This window comes from Macaca thibetana, chromosome 1, assembly GCF_024542745.1.
Source record: "Macaca thibetana thibetana isolate TM-01 chromosome 1, ASM2454274v1, whole genome shotgun sequence".
Classification (NCBI taxonomy): Eukaryota; Metazoa; Chordata; class Mammalia; order Primates; family Cercopithecidae; genus Macaca; species Macaca thibetana.
The window spans coordinates 86,307,546-86,325,819 of NC_065578.1; the positions used below are offsets into that span (position 1 = coordinate 86,307,546).

Here is an 18,274-nt window from a genome sequence, read left to right on the forward strand (position 1 = left end):
AGTGTGGAAATACTTGTGGCTACTTGGAAATCCCTGTTGCTGTCATCATTGGCAGTGCTTACCAGCCAAGATCCATAGTCTGTGGTCACATGCGAACTCTTCCAGTCATGCGGCTTAAACAGAAGTGTCCACCTGTTTCTCACAAATTCTACCTGCATTTTTTTTTTCTTCTTGAATCAAGAGCCCAGACCAAGGGTTAGTCGATAGCTCAAGGGACTTCCAGGGAAATCAGAACTGATCTTCGTGCATAGCAGTGCCGATAGGCTTCCTTCCACACACTGAGAGATCAGCAGGGCAGTGGACTGAGCCTTCAGGTGCAATGTGTTTCCTCCACACATTCTTTTTGAAAGAGGAAGATTGTTGCCCATGTATAGTGTACTTATGTGCTGGCACTGCACCAAGTGCTATGCATTTGTTAGCACTCATTTCATCCCCCCTTTTTTTTGAGAGAGGATCTCAGTCTGTCACCCATGCTGGAGTGCAGGGGTGCAACCATGGCTCACTGCAGCCTCAAACTCGGGTTCATGTCTCAGCCTCCCAAAGTGCTGAGATTACACGCGTGAGCCCCCATGCCTGGCCTCATTTCATTCTCTTAATCTTCTGAGGAAAGTACTACTAGCGGCCCCATTTTACAGTTGAGAATGAATTAGAAGTTCAGATGCTTTCTTTTTTTTTTTGAGACGGAGTCTCACTCTGTCGCCCAGGCAGATGCTTTCTTGCAGTCACAGAGCTAGAAAGTGGTGGAGAGGATTCAAATCCAGGTCTAACTGCAAATTTTCTGCTCTTAACCATCGTGTAACATAGGCTCTGACAGCTATGACAGGCAGTGGTAGGGGGTTGTTTTGAAAGTCTCGCCATAGGCTGGGTGCAGTGGCTCACACCTGTAATCCCAGCACTTTGGGAGGCCCAGGCGGGGGGATCACCTGAGATCAGGAGTTCGAGACCAGCCTGGCCAACATGGTGAAACCCTGTCTCTACTAAAAATACAAAAATTAGCCAGGTGTGGTGGTATGCACCTGTAATCCCAGCTACTCGGGAGGCTGAGGCAGGAGAATTGCTTGAACTCATGAGGTGGAGGCTGTAGTGAGCTGAGATCACGCCACTGCACTCCAACATGGGTGACAGAGTGAGACTCTGTCTAAAAAAAAAAAGTCTTGCCATATGTCTTTTCTGCCTCTTTCACACAGCCCCACAGGGCTTGGCAGCAGGAAAAGTGTGACGTAGGGCTATGGCAGTCACCCATGTGAGCTACAGCTATGGCTGCAACTTGGTGCAGCCTCTAACCATGAGGACTGGGAGTTTGGAGGGGCAAATTTGGGCCATTTTGTTTTCTTGAAATGCTTCCTCCTAGTCCTTAAATTCATTCCCACGTCAATAAATGGCAGTTAGTTATTCATGGTGGTGGTGATGTCTAAAGACTAACAGGATTCCCAGATTCAGTGTTGGGAAAATCACCTTGAGTCCCCTTTTCAATGTGCTGGGGAGTGAGTACAGGCCAAGTTCCAGTCATCAGTTCCCAGCGGTTCAGCCAGAGTGTCTTGTGAATTCTCCCAGGGCTCTCTGGTTTTAGCAGGGTCTCCATGTGCAAACCTTGCCTTTGCACAAAAGCCACCATGGCAGGAGGTTGACCAAGCTGTTCTGGGGAGGTGAAAGGTGCCGAGCAGTTAATGCTTCCTCCTAAGTGGAGGAGCAGGCTTGGCCCAGATCCAATATGGGCATCCATGCAAAGGCTGGTTGTCTCCCGGTGTCCATGCAGCCCTCCCAGCCATCCCCTCACTTCCCTCTGTGGCATACTGTTTACAGCTGTCTCCCTCCACGTGCCCGAGGGCCTTTCTGCAAAGAGGGGTTCAGAGATATCCAGGACCAGCTAGTCTAACCTTTTCAGGGTGGGAGAGCAGAGCAGAAGTTTTATAGTGGATACAAGGCCTGAAGCCAAAGGAGTAAAACCTCTGCCTCATGGGAGTCCAGGCATGCTTAGGTAGGAGGGGGTGGCAGGTGGGTAGGAGAGCCTCCTGACTCCAGAAATCTCGCTTTGTAAGTGGCACCTGCTCTGAGCTCCAGATATCCCTGAATTTGGTTTTGCCCTCTGTTCTTGCCTCTTCCTGTCTCTCTCCTCCTCCTCACTCAGTCCTTCACCACAACATTCCTTTTGTGTTTAGGGAGATTTCCTAGCACCTCCCTGGCTAACAGATCAGATCCATCTGAGTCACGCTGAGCCTCCCATTTAGTAACTTAGGCCTCTGGAGTCCGGGTGGCCCAGGCTTCATGCCAAACCTGCTACTGCTAATAGTAATGCTATTATAATGGCTTTTATACTTAAATCTCCTTTCTTCTAGGAGCCCCAAGGTCTTTAACAAATGCAAGAATTACACTACTGTCCAAAAAATAGAAACTGAAGGAAAATACATTCCTTATTCCAAGTCTACTCCTTCATGGGCTTACATAGTTGCTTTGAAGGATGGATCTTTAAAGGTTCATAAACTTTGGTGGATGAGTGGGGTGGATAAAGGAGACAGGCTTTCTTATTGCCCGAGGCCCCACCAGTTCCACCATCTTAACTTTAGTTGGTTTTGTGGCTCAAAGACCTTGAAACTACATCAGGATGAGTCTAATAAACTGGTATCTTAGAAGAAGAGATAAGGTTCAATATGATTATGTTTGGCTCTCATACCCCCAGAGGTTATGGGTCTAACAGGTGCTCACTGAGCTCAGCTTGTCGTTGCATGGTTTAGGACAGACAACAAAGATGACCTACAACAGATACTTTGAAGGATGGAGTCAGCTTAAAAGGCAAGCATTAGGTTTGGCTACACGCCCCTATCCTTAGCACCTGTGAAGATCTCAGCGTGCAAAGAGAAATACAGATCATGGCCCACTCCTCTATGCCTGGCACTGCTGGATGCAGAGGAAGGGAAGAAGCACTAGGGGTGGGCTTGGCTAGGACCTGCCCTCCTTTCAAGGGTCCAGCCACCTTGTTTAAAGGAAAGAGAATTCATCCTGATGCCAAACAACATAGCTTCTGATTCTGACTGCACCTTTTCTCACCTGGCATTCCCTCAATGTCCACCAGGTTGCTTGCATTCTGTTGGAGGAGAAAATGCTATCTAACTTTAAGTATTAAAATCTGATGATCTGACTCAAACTCATTCTTCACACTGATGCCAGAAAGCAAGTTTCTGTCTTCCAGAGAGAAAATTCATGTTGCTTCTTCCCTCAGAAAGTCTCAGTGGCTTCCCACCCACTGTGGGAAGGGGTGCGGCTCCTTTAAGGTAGCGTTCAAGACCTTCTATGCTGTGTCCCTAACTTCCCTTTCAGCCTTGTTTACCACCACAGCTCTCTGGTAGCCTGGACCAACCAGGTCACTTATACATACTTTCATACCTTTCTCCCTGTTCTTCTAGTTCTCTATGGAAATCTTTCTCACCATTCAAGACCAAGCTCAAACAGCATTTCTCTGGGACAGGTTCTTTGATCCTGAAAGTCGGAATTTACTATTCCTGTCACTACACTCGCAAAGCCCATTGCTTGTGCCTATGTTCAATAATAGTGACATGGGAAGCACATGCTTTTTGAATAAAGACAGACTTGAATTTAAGTCCTGGCTCTCTCCTCTGTCATATGCTTTTTAGAAAATCACTAATCTCTAAGTTTCCTTGTTCTACCGAAAGTAAAACCAAAGCCAACTTCACCTTATGTGTTGTAAGAATTGAATGAGGTCATAGCTCTAAAATCCTTGGGAGAAGAACACTGTGGGTGAGCTAAAGGCATCAGCATTCCCTAATGTTGTGTTCTTGGTATTGTCCACCTGCCCTTCTTCCCCTTAGGTGGCAAACTCCAGGCAAGGGCGTGTTCTGGCTCTTGACATTGACCCCATCCAACTCCAACACCATGTCTTGTATAGGGACACTCACTAAACATTTACATTGAAAGCACTTAATTTCTCACTTCCTCAGTTTCTCTATCTGGACAGTAGTGAAAACAGCAAAAAAGAACATTCTGGGCTCTAAAGAAAAACTCCCCAAATGCCCCTCCCAGGACGGAGCCTATTGTTAATTGGAAAATAAATAGTTCTCAGCTGAGCACGTCTTTTCCTTTCATGGGACCCCTGCGATGCTGTTTGGGAGACAGTTACAGCTACTTTGAGGAAATAATGACTGCCCCAAACTCCTTTGGAAGAATGTTGGGAAGATAAATGAGATAATCCACCTGACAGCTCTTTGAGCTCTTATGAAAAAGATACCCTTGAAATATAGGATACAGGTGTGGCTTGCTTTGGTATGTGAATTTTGGAGATTTTATTAAAATCTGAACCTACAAAACAGACAAATTAAGGGGTGAAAATTAGCATCGCAAACAGCCTCTTGGCTTGACAGAAAGATTCACAGCAGGATCCCTTTAAATAGCCAGCTCCCCTGGTGCATCTAAAATATGACTCAATCTATAAAGAATTTGATTTACATATACTCAGGAACACTTCTACTACAGAGGAGGAAGCACATATGTTTTTTATAATAAAAATCGATAACTTTGGGGTTTTAAAAATATAAAATATTTCTTTCTTCTCATCATCTTTAATCCTGCAGTTAACACTTCCACTGCTGGGAAGTCGCTCTGAAAAACAGCTGCATGTTCTGCAGAGGCCAGACCCTCATGAGCACAGCTCCAGGAGCGTGCAGGTAGAAAACAGCTGTTCTTGTTTGTTTGTGGTTTTTTCTTTTTTTTTGGAAACAGAGTCTCGCTCTGTCGCCAGGCTGGAGTGCAGTGGAATGATCTCAGCTTACTGCAACTTCTGCCTCCCGGGTTCAAGCGATTCTTCTGCCTCAGCCTCCCAAGTAACTGGGAGTACAGGCACGTGCCACCACGCCTGGCTAATTTTTGTAGTTTTAGTAGAGACGCGGTTTCACCATATTGGCCAGGATGGTCTCGATTTCTTGACCTCGTGATCTGCCCGCCTCGGCCTCCCAAAGTGCTGGGATTACAGGTGTGAGCCATCACACCCAGCCCATTTTTTGAGGTGGAGTCTCGCTCTGTCACCCAGGCTGGAGTGCAGTGGCGCAAGCTCAGCTCATTGCAACCTCCACCAACTGGGTTCAAGCGATTCTCCTGCCTCAGCCTTCCGAGTAACTGGGATTACAGATACGTGCCACCAAGCTCGACTAATTTTTTTTGTATTTTTTAGTAGAGATGAGGTTTTGCCATGTTGACCAGGCTGGTCTCGAACTCCTGACCTCAGGTGATCCACCTGCCTTGGCCTCCCAAAGTGCTGGGATTACAGGCGTGGGCCACTGCGCCCTGCCGGCTAAAGCATTTTTAACTCACTATAAGATTGAAAGCAAGTAGTAGACCTCTGACGTCTGAAAAAGTAAAGGCCAGCCTTATTTAGAAGTGGGACCGTATGTGGCAGGTGCAGGAGCCTCTAGAAATGAGTGAGCTCATTGTTCAACTTTCCTCTTTGGGAGTCTCTCAGGGTGTGTGTGTGTGTGTGTGTGTGTGTGTGTGTGTGTACATGCATGCATGCATAACAGCCAGTGCTTGGAACAATCTCCCAAAGATGTCCACATCCTAATTCCCAGAACCTTCACGTATGCTATGTTACATGGCAAGGGGAAATTAAGGTTGCAGATGGAATTAAGTTTGCTAATCAGCTGACTTTAAAATAGGAAGATTTTCCTGGATTATCCAGGTGGGCTCAGATTATCTAGTGTGATCACAAAGGTTCTTAAAAGATGGAAGAGGAAGATAAATCAGTGTCAAGTGATGCCGTGTGAAAAAGACTGGCCTCTTCAGTGCTGGCTTTGAAGATGGAAGTAGGACCAGCCTAGTGAGACCCATTTGGACTTCTGATCTCAAGAACTGTAAGGTTTTACATTCGTTTTGCTGTGAGGCACTAAATTTCTGGTAATTTGTTATAGCAGCCATAGAAAACAAATCTGGTAGTAGGGAGGTGGGTGGTAGCAGTGGTTATTGCAGCTTCACTGCATATTTCATGCTGAAGAGGCCCGTGTAAAATCTCTGATTGTTTTTGTAAACATGGATGCAAATTCATATTCAATTGCTACAGGCCCCATTTGTCTAGAACCGCATTCTAACCAGGAGGTGAGATGCAGGGGAAAACAGAAATATTGTGGGCTGGCCCTTGAACCATCCTGTGTGCCACACAGGAGAAGACCTGGAATTTCCTCTAATGACAATGACTCCTTTCTTCTGGTTAACTTCCCACTTGTAGGTTACCCCACAAAGCCAATGGCACAAGTATGAACAATTCCAGTTTCCTCCCTTCCTCAAAATTACTGTCTCTAGGCCCCTCCTCTGGCTTCAGCAGCTCCCTCTCCATGCAGAGCCCTGGTTCTAGCCGACCAACCATCTTGGAGCTCCTCTATGCCTTCCAGCCCTTCCCTCAGTTCCTCCAGAGCAAGAGGATGAGGTGAGCTGGCTGGCCTGCGTGAGCATATCCTAGAAAACGGTTTCTGTTGGAGGAGCAATGGAACACTGCTCTGCCTTTGACAGCCGCCTGACCCCTGAAGCTTCAACACGCTTGTCTCCCTCACCTGCCGCTGGTGGGTTGCACTCTTGCCACTTCCATTGATGACCCCTTTGCTCCTTCAACTGAAGTCTGCACCCGCTCCCACCTCCTCTCACAGCCTCAGCTCATCCCTGATGACTCAGATCAAGTTTTCTTAGGATGAAATGAAGTGGGGTGAAGCTTTGTCTGCTGCTTAGAGTTCAGGGAATATCCAAAACAATCTAACAGTCACACCACCCTGACCAACTTTGTGACCTCATCCACATGAGGAGAAAGCAAGAATCTCAACAGCTGAAGTGTGCCAGAAACATTATGTTTTGTTTTAGTGAATCAGTGTAATTTCCATTTCAAGTCCCCATTTGGCTTGCTGATTGACAATGTCAGTTAATGCTGGATAGTCTTTCTCTGGCTGGGGGTTGTGTCTCCATTGTGGGTGGCTTATTACTATCACAGCAGCGTGCGTGTGTGTGGGTGTGTGTGTGCGCGCGCACGTGCACGCACACACACACAGAGGGGCCCTCTGACCCAGGTTGTCCGTCCACACTAGCCTCCCAGTTCTGTATCACCCCATCCCACTCTTGGTCACTGATACCCACAGGTTTGTGGCTGCCCTCTCTCACCCCCCACTGCAAGGTCTGTACAGATTTGAATCTTTCTTAAGTACTTCTGTGTCCCCTTTTGAGGGCCTGTAGGGAATTCTGCTATGCCTCCATCCCATACCCTACACAACTACTGGGCTGTGGGAATTCTATGGGGCTGTCACAGGCCTCTTGATCTGGGCACACCAGGAATCATTTTCTACTCTGCTGCTCCTGTCCATGCTGGGCACCCAGGAAACAGACAGTGGTGTCTTTGCTCTTCCATCTCAGAACCTCTTTTGTTGTTGTTCTTTTATTCCCCTCCATCCTCCAGGGGGCAGCAGTAATGCAGCTCTTTCTCAGGGACCCCACTGAGGAGTCCTCTCTTTCCTTCTGCTCTCCTTTGGAGACTCCATCTCATCTTGGGTGGTGAGTGAGGAGGATACACCAAATCTTTTGTATCTTTGACAGACTTCACTTTTGAATCTCAAAACCCAAACAGTTGGATGTTGGGTGCTTTAGTTCCACTGGGACAACTTTTCTTTTACATAGAAATGCCACATGTGGGAGGGTCACTACACAACAGCGACACTAGTGAATATGTCCCCGTGTTGTCCCCATATGCGGCAAATGGGTGCAGGGGGCCGCCTGCCACTCGCTGTGCAAAGACTACCCACACCAGGGAAAAGCAGAGCCTGTGCTCCATGAATCTGCAATCATGAGCATCTAAGCTTAGAATATCCCACTCTGTTGCAAGTGAAAACATGTAGGTGTATCTCTTTGGCCCAACTCAGAAGGTAGATGTTTTCTCCCCTTTGTTAATACAGTCACTTGGCAATTTCAGCTTTCTATGAACATTCTTCTGGAAAAGAATCTCAGCTCGTTGTGTAGTTAAGTTTATTCAGCACATAAATCTCTTAAAATCCATGCCCTTAAATGTTTATGGTCATGTGGGATATTATCAGTGTTAGAGATGGGCAGGGTTGAAGGCATTTGGGGTCAGACTACTTTCTTTTAATCTTCTCCAAACATTTTAGGTTTGGCAAAACCTGAATTGCATTTTGCCAAGCCCCTGTGCCTGTAATTTGTAAACCCCTGTGTATTTTCAGGGAAATGTAGTCCATATGTTTCTGATTGATTTACACTTAACTCATCTAAACGTTGTTTTGTTAGTGTTATTTGATGTCCAAAGGGCCTCAGAGCCTGTTTACATCTGTCTAAGCTGCTCGTTTTCCTCCCTGAGACTCAGGAAGATCTATTTTGCCAAGAGTAAACTAAGTCAAATACTGCACCGCCCCTCCCCACCTCCACCCCCCAGGATTGGATCAGACTTGGGTTGAATCTGACAAAGAGCTGAGGAAGTTGCACTGGGCTTTGAAGTTGACCACTCTACCCTACACTTCACCAAGAGGAATCAGAGCACAAAGCCTCCTGCTTGGGGACTGTGACCAACAACATGAATACAGAGAACAGCTCCTGGGCCAGGCCAACTTCCCAGCCTGGCCCTTTTCCTTATGGCACTGACATTCAGCTGCAGCTAGCCACCACCGACCTCAAAAGGCCCTTCCCTTATGACTCTTTCATCCAAGCTTCAGTGGGAAGGGTGGAATCGATTTTATACAGTGAATGAAAGCGATCAGGCCTCTTGCTAGATCTGTGATAACAATCTCATAGAGCAAGAGTGTGGTTTTAAAATGAAACAAAAGAAATCCTTAGCTAGTGCCCCATTTCACTGAACTTTAATTTTAGATAGCTTGCATTTGCCTTGCAAATGAGTCCACAAATTACCAAGCCACAGCATTTAAAACCATCCTGCCCACTGCCAGAAGGAGTATGCCTGGCAGAACCGATGAGGCTGGCCCCCTACTGCTCCACCACCGTAGAAGTGAGTTATAGGAGTGATGCTTGAACTGAGATGGCATTCCACAATTTTGGAAACATGATGGCTAGGGATAGGGACAAACTCACTGCAACTTTATGATTCAACATTGAGGGAAATGGCGTTTTGTTTTGAAAGAAGCGCGGTGGCTCACGCCTGTAATCCCAGCACTTTGGGAGGCCGAGGAGGGCAGATCATGAGGTCAGGAGATCGAGACCATCCTGGCCAACATGGTGAAACCCTGTATCTGCCAAAAATACAAAAATTAGCTGGGCGTGGTGGCATGTGCCTGTAATCCCAGCTACTCGAGGGGCTGAGGTAGGAGAGTTGCTTGAACCAGGGAGTCAGGGGTTGCAGTGAGCCGAGATCATTCCATTGCACTCCAGCCTGGTGACAAAGCCAGACTCCATCTCAAAAAAAAAAAAAAAAAAAAAAAAAAAAAAAAAAAAAAAAGCAGCACTTTAATGTGTATTTGGTTGTGTTCAAGCAAACTCTATTTGGAATGGAGGTATTTGAGACAAAGAGGAGCCAAGTAACTCTATAAAATAATATGACGGGTTGTCTTGTCTATATGCAGAGTTGCATCTCAGAGATAATTATTTCATTGGACTTGGAGGACCCTCTGGGAGATTTCTCTCTTTTTTGGACCCCAAAATGTATCAGGGAAGCCAGATTCTAGGTAGGGAACATGGTCAAAGCATTTGGGGAAAAGCAGACTGGCCCCTGAAATGTGGGACAAATTAGGAGTTAAGGACAAAGATGGCTAGGACTTCCTAGCTCTAAGGTTTAAGCTTTCTGTTTCTATTTTGTAATTCCCTTTTGCTATCTTTGAGCTTTCAGAAAATTCCAATCAATATTGCAGTCTGGTCTTATGTTCTGGGAGACTAAAGGAGGGGTCTGGGTCTATGCAGTGGGGGAGCCAGCGAATGGAGAAGCCAGGGGTGGCTTAGAGGCAGTGGAAAAGTTGTCCATCCAGGGCAACCTGATATGGCAAACAGGCCTGATCTTTGGAATGTGGATGCATTCCTGGGTGATTCTTAGAAACACCTGGGGTAGGAGAAGCCCACTAAAGACTGGCTTTCCTGCAGCCTCCTGGGATAGGAGCTAAGGTTGTAGCTATTTGCATGTTAAGGGAAGAGTCGAGCCTTGAAGGCTGGAGAACTTGGGGACATGAGTATCACATCAGTGTTAACTCTGGTGGGTGGCCAAGTGGCCATATTTGCATGTCTCACTTTCAAACTGGGCAGCAGTGGTGCTAGCACAAGATCCCTCCTGCTGGAGCCTCTGCAGAAGACCAGGCAGCCTGCTCTCCCACAGTCACGTGAGCAGATGTCCTCTCCTGCCTCCATGAACCATCCCGTGTGGTTACCTGGATGCCATGATATCCCCGTGCCCCACCGTAGTGCTTTCTCTGAACTGCATTTTAGAGTGAAGCCATCAACCTCCACTGAAGGCTGAGAAATGTGTCTTCTGTAAGCATGTTGTTGAAGCTGTCATTTGCAACCTTAAAAGTCTCCTTTTGGTGGAACTCTAAGGAGACACTTCTTCCTCATCTTCGTATCAGAAGGAGTAGTTCAGCTCCTCGGGGGCTGGCTTCTTTTTTTTTTTTTTCTTTTCATTTTTAAGTTACAACTTTTTAGAATTGTGGTAAAATGCACACGACAGAAAATTTACCATCTTAATTGTTTTTATGTGTGTAGTTCTGTGGCAGTCAGTGCCTATACTGCTGTGCCACCCTCACCACCATCTATCTCCTGAACTCTTTTCGTCTTCCCAAATGGAAACCTTGTACCCGTTATACAATAACTCCTCATTCCCCTTCTCTACACTTTCTGGCAGCCAGCGTTCTACTTTCTCTCTCTGTGAATTTGACTCCTCTGGTTACCTCCTCTAAGAGGAATCAGACAGTATTTGTCTTTTTGTGACTGGCTTATTTCATGGTTCTGGTTTGTTATGATCACTGAATTCTCTAACAAATCAGATGTCTCTCCTCCCCCCATCTTTTTGCTTTGCCATGGCAGCTAGAAAACAAAGGCAAATCTCTGCCTGATCCAAAATAAGCATATGTGCTAGAAATTTAGCTAACTTTATTTCATTATTATTATTTTTTTTGAGATGGTGTTTCGCTCTTGTTGCCCAAGCTAGAGTGCAGTGGCACAATCTCAGCTCACTGCAACCTCCGCCTCCCAGGTTCAAGCGATTCTCCTGCCTCAGCCTCCCAAGTAGCTGGGATTACAGGCGCCCGCCACCATGCCTGGCTAATTTTTGTATTTTTAGTAGAGATGGGGTTTCACCATGTTGGCCAGGCTGGTCTCGAACTCTTGACCTCGTGATCCACCCACCTCGGTCTCCCAAAGTGCTGGGATTACAGGTGTGAGCCATCCCGCCCAGCCCACTTAGCTAACTTTAAAGGAGACTGGTCCATGCAGGCCATGAAGGTTGAGTACGGTGTTTGCAGTCAGGAGACCTCAAAACCTGTCACTGCCATTCACTAGCAGCGTGGCTTTGGGATAACTGATTCACCTCTCTGAAACTCCATTTCCTGCTGTAAAAGAGGGATAATAATACCCTTCTTTCAGAGTTGTTGTCAGAGTAAGGGAGTAACCACAAAGTTAATAACACGTTGTTTTTACAATAATCATTATGGAGAAAACTGATTATTAGACATTATCCCCTGAATCCAGCTCTTTGCAGCAACTTTGTGTTTCCTCTCTTGAGTTAATTTTTACAAATCTCAGAGAATTAATGCTAAAGGACTTTAAAAGGTCGTCTGGACCATGGTTCCCAAAGCTGACTGACATCAAAGTCACCTGCAGAGCTTTAAAAGGCATTTAAAGTGGAGGCCAAGGACCCTGTATTTTTCGGTGGCTTTCCTGGTGGTTTGGCTTTGTCTACTGATGGACATTTGAGCTACCCCTGCTCTAGACCCTCTCTCTGGTATTTGCCGAGAACATTTTTCTGCTATTTCAGGCAGGTGAAAACCCATCCCGTGTTTACAGTTTTCACCAACCAGGACTCCACACCCTGCTGCAGAGTTCACATAGTGTCTGATATCCTCGCAGGGCTCCACTCTTCCTTTTGCATTCTCTGCTTATGTCTCCAAAGATCTTGAATGGCTTGTGATGACTGTCCAGCCAGTTTCTTTGTCTCCCAATCTGGTTACTATCATGATCGTCTCCTTTGGGAGATGGATTCTACCATTTGTCTCTTCTCGTTATTCTCCGAGGCTAGAGGTTTGCTAGACTCTAACTTCAACTCTTCATTCCTTCCCCACACTTTCTCCCGTCTGGAGTTTGGGTTTATTTTTCTTCCTGCCTAACTACTCCTAATATACTAAGTCAATAAACAGATTCTCTGTGGTTACATATGGCAAACAGCTGAAATTTACAGTTGAGAGTAAAATTTCCTCATTTGGGAAAAAACCCATCATTTCACAGATTTAGAAAGTGGTCATTCTGATCTCCAGGGCAAATAAAAAGTGTTTTATAACCTTCCACAAAAGCTTATGCCTTGATTAAATTTTTATTATGAATTATTAATTAAACCAAGGAAATGCAGAGGCCTAAACCATTGCTTAAATTTGCTCCAGATTGAGACACAAACCAAAGGCGGCAAGAAACCCTGAAGGGGAGGTTTAATGATGAGCAACACATATAAAACTATCTGCACACTTCCATCTGCCAAAGGCTCCAAACCAGCCATGTAAATGAGCCCATGTGCCCACACCCAGACAGAGGCTGGCAATGGGCCTGGAAGAAACAGGACCTCCTCGGCTTCTCTCTCCTGGGGTCTGTGTTTGGGGCACTGTGCTGTTAGAGACACAGGGGCTTATCTACCTCATGAGCAGCTATGGTTAGAGGGAGTAGCTGGTAGTAGTTCAGAAAAGCAGCCTGGTGTCTTGGAAGCTGAGCCAGAGGTCAGGAGAAGTGGGTCACTGCTCTCTGGATGGAGTGCTTGATCCAACCAGAGCCAACCAATACAGTTGTGCAGGTTACCTGGAGGCCGGGCCCAGTGGGTGCTGACATCCAGCTTATATCCTACCCACCAAGCCTTGCTCCTTGCTGTAGAGCTGCGCCCACTATGAGGAGGGAATACCTTTTTCTGACTTGAACAAGGGAGTCTCATGGCCTTGCTTGGAGGCTGACAGTGTATGTATGGGGTGAGTGGGAGGGATGGGGCTGCATTCTTCTTTCTCTTAGAACACAGAGGTGTTGTTTGGGCAAGTGGTAGCCTAGAACTGAACCAGTAGATACTGGGGATGCAAAGCTGAATAAGACTCTCATTCAAAGAGCTCAGAGTACCTTGACGAAGCAGACAGATATGCAGAGTATTCTAACATGTGGGGACAAGTACAGGACAAGTGCTGTAACATGTGGGGACAAGTACTGTACCCAGATGGGACTGGACAGTGGGGAATCAGAAGCTTTCTTAGGGATGATGTCTAAATGAGTCTTGAAAAGTTGGAAGTTGGAACGGGTTGGGATGAGGGTCTAAAGAGTGAGAAGGCACTGAAGGTAAACAGAACTACGAGATCAAAGTCATGGAGGATGAAGGAGCATGGTCCAAGAACTCTCAGGGAAGACATGGGGATTCTGTGGGGGTTCCCCACTTCATGTGGTTGCAGTTGAAGACATTTTCAAGTATGAGCAGTTATTCAAATATGAACCAAATGGGCGATGCCCATTCCCCTCCCCAGTGACCAAGACTGGAGGGCTTGAGAACTCCAAGTTCCCAGCATGATACTTGGCGTCTGAGTGCTACTTTCTTCCCCTTCCTCATTTCCTCCTGCCCTTTCATTTTTAATATGAAAACACTTTAATATGAAAACATAAAATATATACATCTGTGTATCTTTCATAACTTTCAAAAAAGAGCTAAAAAATGTGAAGTGAAGGGTAATAGCATGATGCTTTGGCTATGGTCGGCTCCCCATGATTTTGTGTCCCTGCTTCTGGGCTGGCTTCTTAGAGCGGATTGTGATTGTGCCCCAGCAAGAAGCTGGCCTCTGGATCAATCACTGCAGAAACAGTCAGGAAAGGGGAGCTTGCCTCAGTAAGCAAAAGTCACCATTATCTGATTATCTTTAGGGATTCCCTACTCTCTGGATAGCTAGTCATGACTAGAGAAGATTCTGCATGGAGACAATATAACATTTATTTGGCTTTTATTTTTACTGAATTCAGTGCTCAAGGACAGTGGCACATTGACAACACTGCTTCCTAGCATGACATCACATAAATAAGTTTGAAGATACTGCTTAATAAGAACCCTTTAAAGATAAGAGAAATGGTAGAAAGAATTGAAGGATGCTATTTCCTTTTTAATATCTGCCATGAATCATAGTCCAGAGAGAAGACAGAAAGCCAAGGCACGCAGGGACCAGGCACTAGCACAGGGGTCAGGAGGTGGGCGTTCACAGGGGGTACAGCTCAGATCCCTGCGTTTGCTTTGGCCTGAGGCTGGGCAGACAGGAACATGGAAAGCTATGGAGCTGGTCTGAAGGGTAGGGTGGGGTGGTTAAGCCTTTGCTGGCATATGGCTTTGCAATCTCGTACACTGAATAAATCCATCAGAGCACTGCATCCACTCACCCAATTAGCCTGCACCTCATGAACACCTATTGTGAGGCCAGCACCATGGGGAAACTGAAAGAACCAGACATTCTACCACCACGGAGGAATGACCTCACCCTGGGTGGTAACTCTTCCCTTCTGCTCACCTACCCAAAGGGAAAAGAAAGTGCAAGGTTCCTAGTTTACATTGAGTTTCTTGAGGGAAAAAAGGCTCTTGGTAAAACAATGCCTTATTCCTTTCTTTTGGAAGTTCCTTCTGCAGAATACAACTTAATTGTGGGTCCCCAAAAGGCCCCCGAAGAATTAAAAAAAAAAAGGGTGGTGTCAGGTGAGGGTTTTAGGACATAGAAGGTCACTTTTGGTTGTTGTCCTGTTGAGCCAACTGCTTTACTAACTGGAGTTAGTAAACTCGCTCAAGCTGGAGGGTGAGGGAATGGGTGGGGCTGAGGCTGGAGGTTGGTCAGTAGTTGACCCCCAATGATCTTGTTTGAGGAAAACTCCTGTGATCCCCCATCAGAATATTTTGAAGGTGGAAGAGTCTTCTGGTGGGAAGGGAGAAGAGTGGGAGGAGGAAATAAGCAACGGGCAGCTTCCTTTCTTGACAGATGGAAAATAAAGGGCCTGTCCACAGCTCGGCGAACTGCCGTGGACCTCCCAGCGGGGCTGCTTTCTGAGGCGATGGTCTCCTCGCTCCTTAGCCAGGCTGGTGGAACCAGCGACTGACGTTGGAAAGGAGTTGGAGGATGGAGGTTTGTGGCCAGCGAATGAGAGGTGTGGGGGAGGGGGAAGAGGAAAAATGTAAGGGAGGGAGATGGTTCTTCAATGAAACCTCTGGCCTCTTTTAAACCATAAAGAGGTCTGGCTGGTTTGATTCCAGTTCTTAAAATAGCTCAGTAGGATCTTAGGGATTATTTAGGTCAAATCCCTGAGAGGTGAGGAAACTGAGGCCCAGAGGTCCCACTTGCCTTTGGTCATGGGGTGAGTAGGTAGCCCAGCAGGGTCCCAACTCCTGTGAGCTGCGATTCATGCTGTTATCTTTGCTGGGGAGGCCTGAAGTTCCTTTAGCTTGTCCCTGATGAAGCAGAGGAAGAGCCCACGAGGAAGGCATTCATCTCAGAGTTAGGTGACGTTGGCTTTGGGGTCTAGTTGCCCATTTCTTCCACTTGCCAACATCTTTCCCAAGCCTGCCAGACCGGGGCGCAGTACCACCCCCTTGCTGCCAGACAGATGGCCTGTCCTGGGAGCAGGAAGGGGAGTTCAAGGCAAGCAAGGCCCACTGGGAGCCCCCTGCTAGAAGTGCTCTCCCCTTCCTTCTTTTGGAGGTGGCAGTTACTGGGCAGCATGACCCTGAGGAGGAGATAAGCTGCCTCTGATAGGAAGGTTTTATCTTTGAGGTTATTGCAAATGTGCCTGACTTCTTCATCTGGTTCTGTCCGGATCTGAACTGGTAGCCAGATAAACTGTTTGCAGCCCCATTTCATGTATTTATCAAGTCTAAACAATTGTCAGGAGGCAATTATCCCCCCAGGAAGCCAATGGCAGATAAGCAGTGCCCCGCAGTCTGGTTCCAACCATGGAATCCGTAAGTTGTCCCTCCTTGCCCTGTGCAGATTTTCTCCTCTGTCCCTGCTGCTCTAAATTTTAAAGGAGGTTTGATGTTCCAACACATTTGTTTTGGTGTTCTTTGCCCATAGCCCCAAATAAAATCTAATGGTTTTTATAGGTGGATAAATCCTTTTTAAAGGCTCTTTTGTTATCACCACGGGGTTTGTGAGCACTAAAACTGGGTTTTAAGGGATCAGTGAAACCTTAGAATCACGGTTTGCTGTATCTGGAAGGAACTGTGACCACTCGGTACAGCCCCTTCAAGCGGTAGATGAAGAGGTTGAAGCAGGAAGGGATTTGATGGCTTGTGAAGGGAACGTGCTCTTCAGAGTTGGGCAGACGTGCAGCTGAAGCTTGGTCTGGCCACTGATCTGCCGCCCAGCCTTGGGTAAACTCCTGGAGCCCGTTTCCTCACTGATTACATGGCGATACCAATCCAGACTCCACAGTATTGTGAGAGGTAGTAAAACTCCCTCTGGTCAAGGTCACACAGACAGCTGCGGGGCAGAGCTAATACCAGAACCTTAGTATCCGGGCTTCCAGGTCTTTATCCTTTCCATTATTCTGCAGGAGGTCTTCAGGCTACTGTTAAATAAAAAGTAAAGCTTCTACTTTGTCCCACCCAAAATTCTAGTTCAGTGTTTCCCAGACAAAGCACCTCCAGCAGGTGTGAGGCTCAGTTCTATGTGGGGACTCATGTTTATACGATGATAGCATCTATATTTTTTCTGGATGAACTAATAATCGACTTGCCATTGTATTTAGGAAAAACCAGACATCACCTCATGGACGTCTAATTGAAAGGGACCGTCAGTTATTCCATTCATTCTGGCAAATTTTCTTTTTAGCTTTGGTTGCAGCAGGAAGAGAGAAACGTCTGGGGGCTTTTTGTCTGGTGGAAAGGCATCACTGGTCCACAGCCGGGGACCCCTGGATGACCCATCCCAAGGTCCCAGCCCGAGTCTGAAGTCCCAGGGCTGGTCGCAGGCCGACCTTGCAGCCCTCGCCAGAGCGTTGTCTGCACCTCGGACACTAGGTGGCGCCACAGGAACATCCTCGCGGCCCGAGGCGCGGTCGCAGCCGGGGAGCACTCACCGCGGTGCTGTGGAATTTTCTGTTTTTTTCACGCAACGTCAGGCGTCCTGCTGGCGCCCTCTCGCCACCGTGCCCTCCCGTCATAAGCCCGGCTCCTAGCCGGGGAAGGCCGGGTGCTGGTCTGCCAGGAGCTGGGACTTGCGCCCCATGGAGTGTCGGGAGTCTCCAGTGCCACGCGTTCAACACCACAGGGCCAGGCTGTTTGCTCCCCATCGGTCGCTGCCCCCAGCACCCCGGGTTATTAAGGACTCATTAGCTTGGAGCGGCATCATTACAAGGGTGTGGGGTACTACATATACTCCGCATTTTTCTATTTTCGAAAGGCTGCAGGCGCGATGCACAGTGCGCTTGAACAGTGCGGCCTCGTGCTAGCCGGAGGAGCGAGCAGGGGCCGGGCAGGGGCTGCTCAGCCAGGCGGTCCCCGCGCGGCGGCCTCGGGAGGCCCTGCCGTCGTCCTTCACCGCTGGAGGCGGGTGCGGGGCGCTTCCCCTCCTCAGGGCCCTCAAACCGCAAGGGAGTTTCCGCTTGCCAGTCGATGGTCGTCCTCTCCCATTCCCGGCTGCATCTCCATTTACCCGTCACCCATTTCCTCTGCCCATCCAGGCTCCTTGGCTCCGCTGGGGTCTCCGTTCCCTTCTCCCGGTCCCCCCGCCAGGTCGCGGCTCCTTTGTCCAGGACTCCGCAGGGGCTTCACCCAAGGGCGCTGGTTTAGGCCGGATCTGGGGTCCCTCGTCACTCCCAGGCTTCTTCCACTTCCGGATTCTGGAGAACCGGGAATCAAGTCCTGCGCGTGCCTCTCCTTCCTCCGTGCTGAAAGCACACTTCAGGCACGCTTCCTGTCCGCCCAGGCATCAGTTCTGACAGAGAGCTGAGAACAAGGAGTTTCTTTTTCTTCCCCCAAAGTTGCCTTTTGTAAGGACTATGTCTGCACCAGGGCTTGATACATGTTGCTACTCCTGGGAGTATGAGACTGGGAAGTTGATGGAAATGTCAACATTAGCTTCAATGGTGAGGCCAAAGG

General features: G+C 47.6%; 2 protein-coding genes and 1 pseudogene across 2 annotated transcripts in view; 2 read left to right on the forward strand and 1 right to left on the reverse strand.

Moving 5' to 3' along the window:
- The window catches only part of LMO4 (LIM domain only 4), a 523,833-nt gene that overhangs the window by 288,604 nt on the left and 216,955 nt on the right, over window positions 1–18,274 (forward strand). The gene's annotated exons all lie outside the window — the stretch shown is intronic.
- Window positions 1–18,274, reverse strand: part of SELENOF (selenoprotein F) — a 270,936-nt gene that overhangs the window by 252,589 nt on the left and 73 nt on the right. The window lies entirely within an intron of this gene.
- Window positions 5,515–18,169, forward strand: LOC126949278 (uncharacterized; annotated as a pseudogene).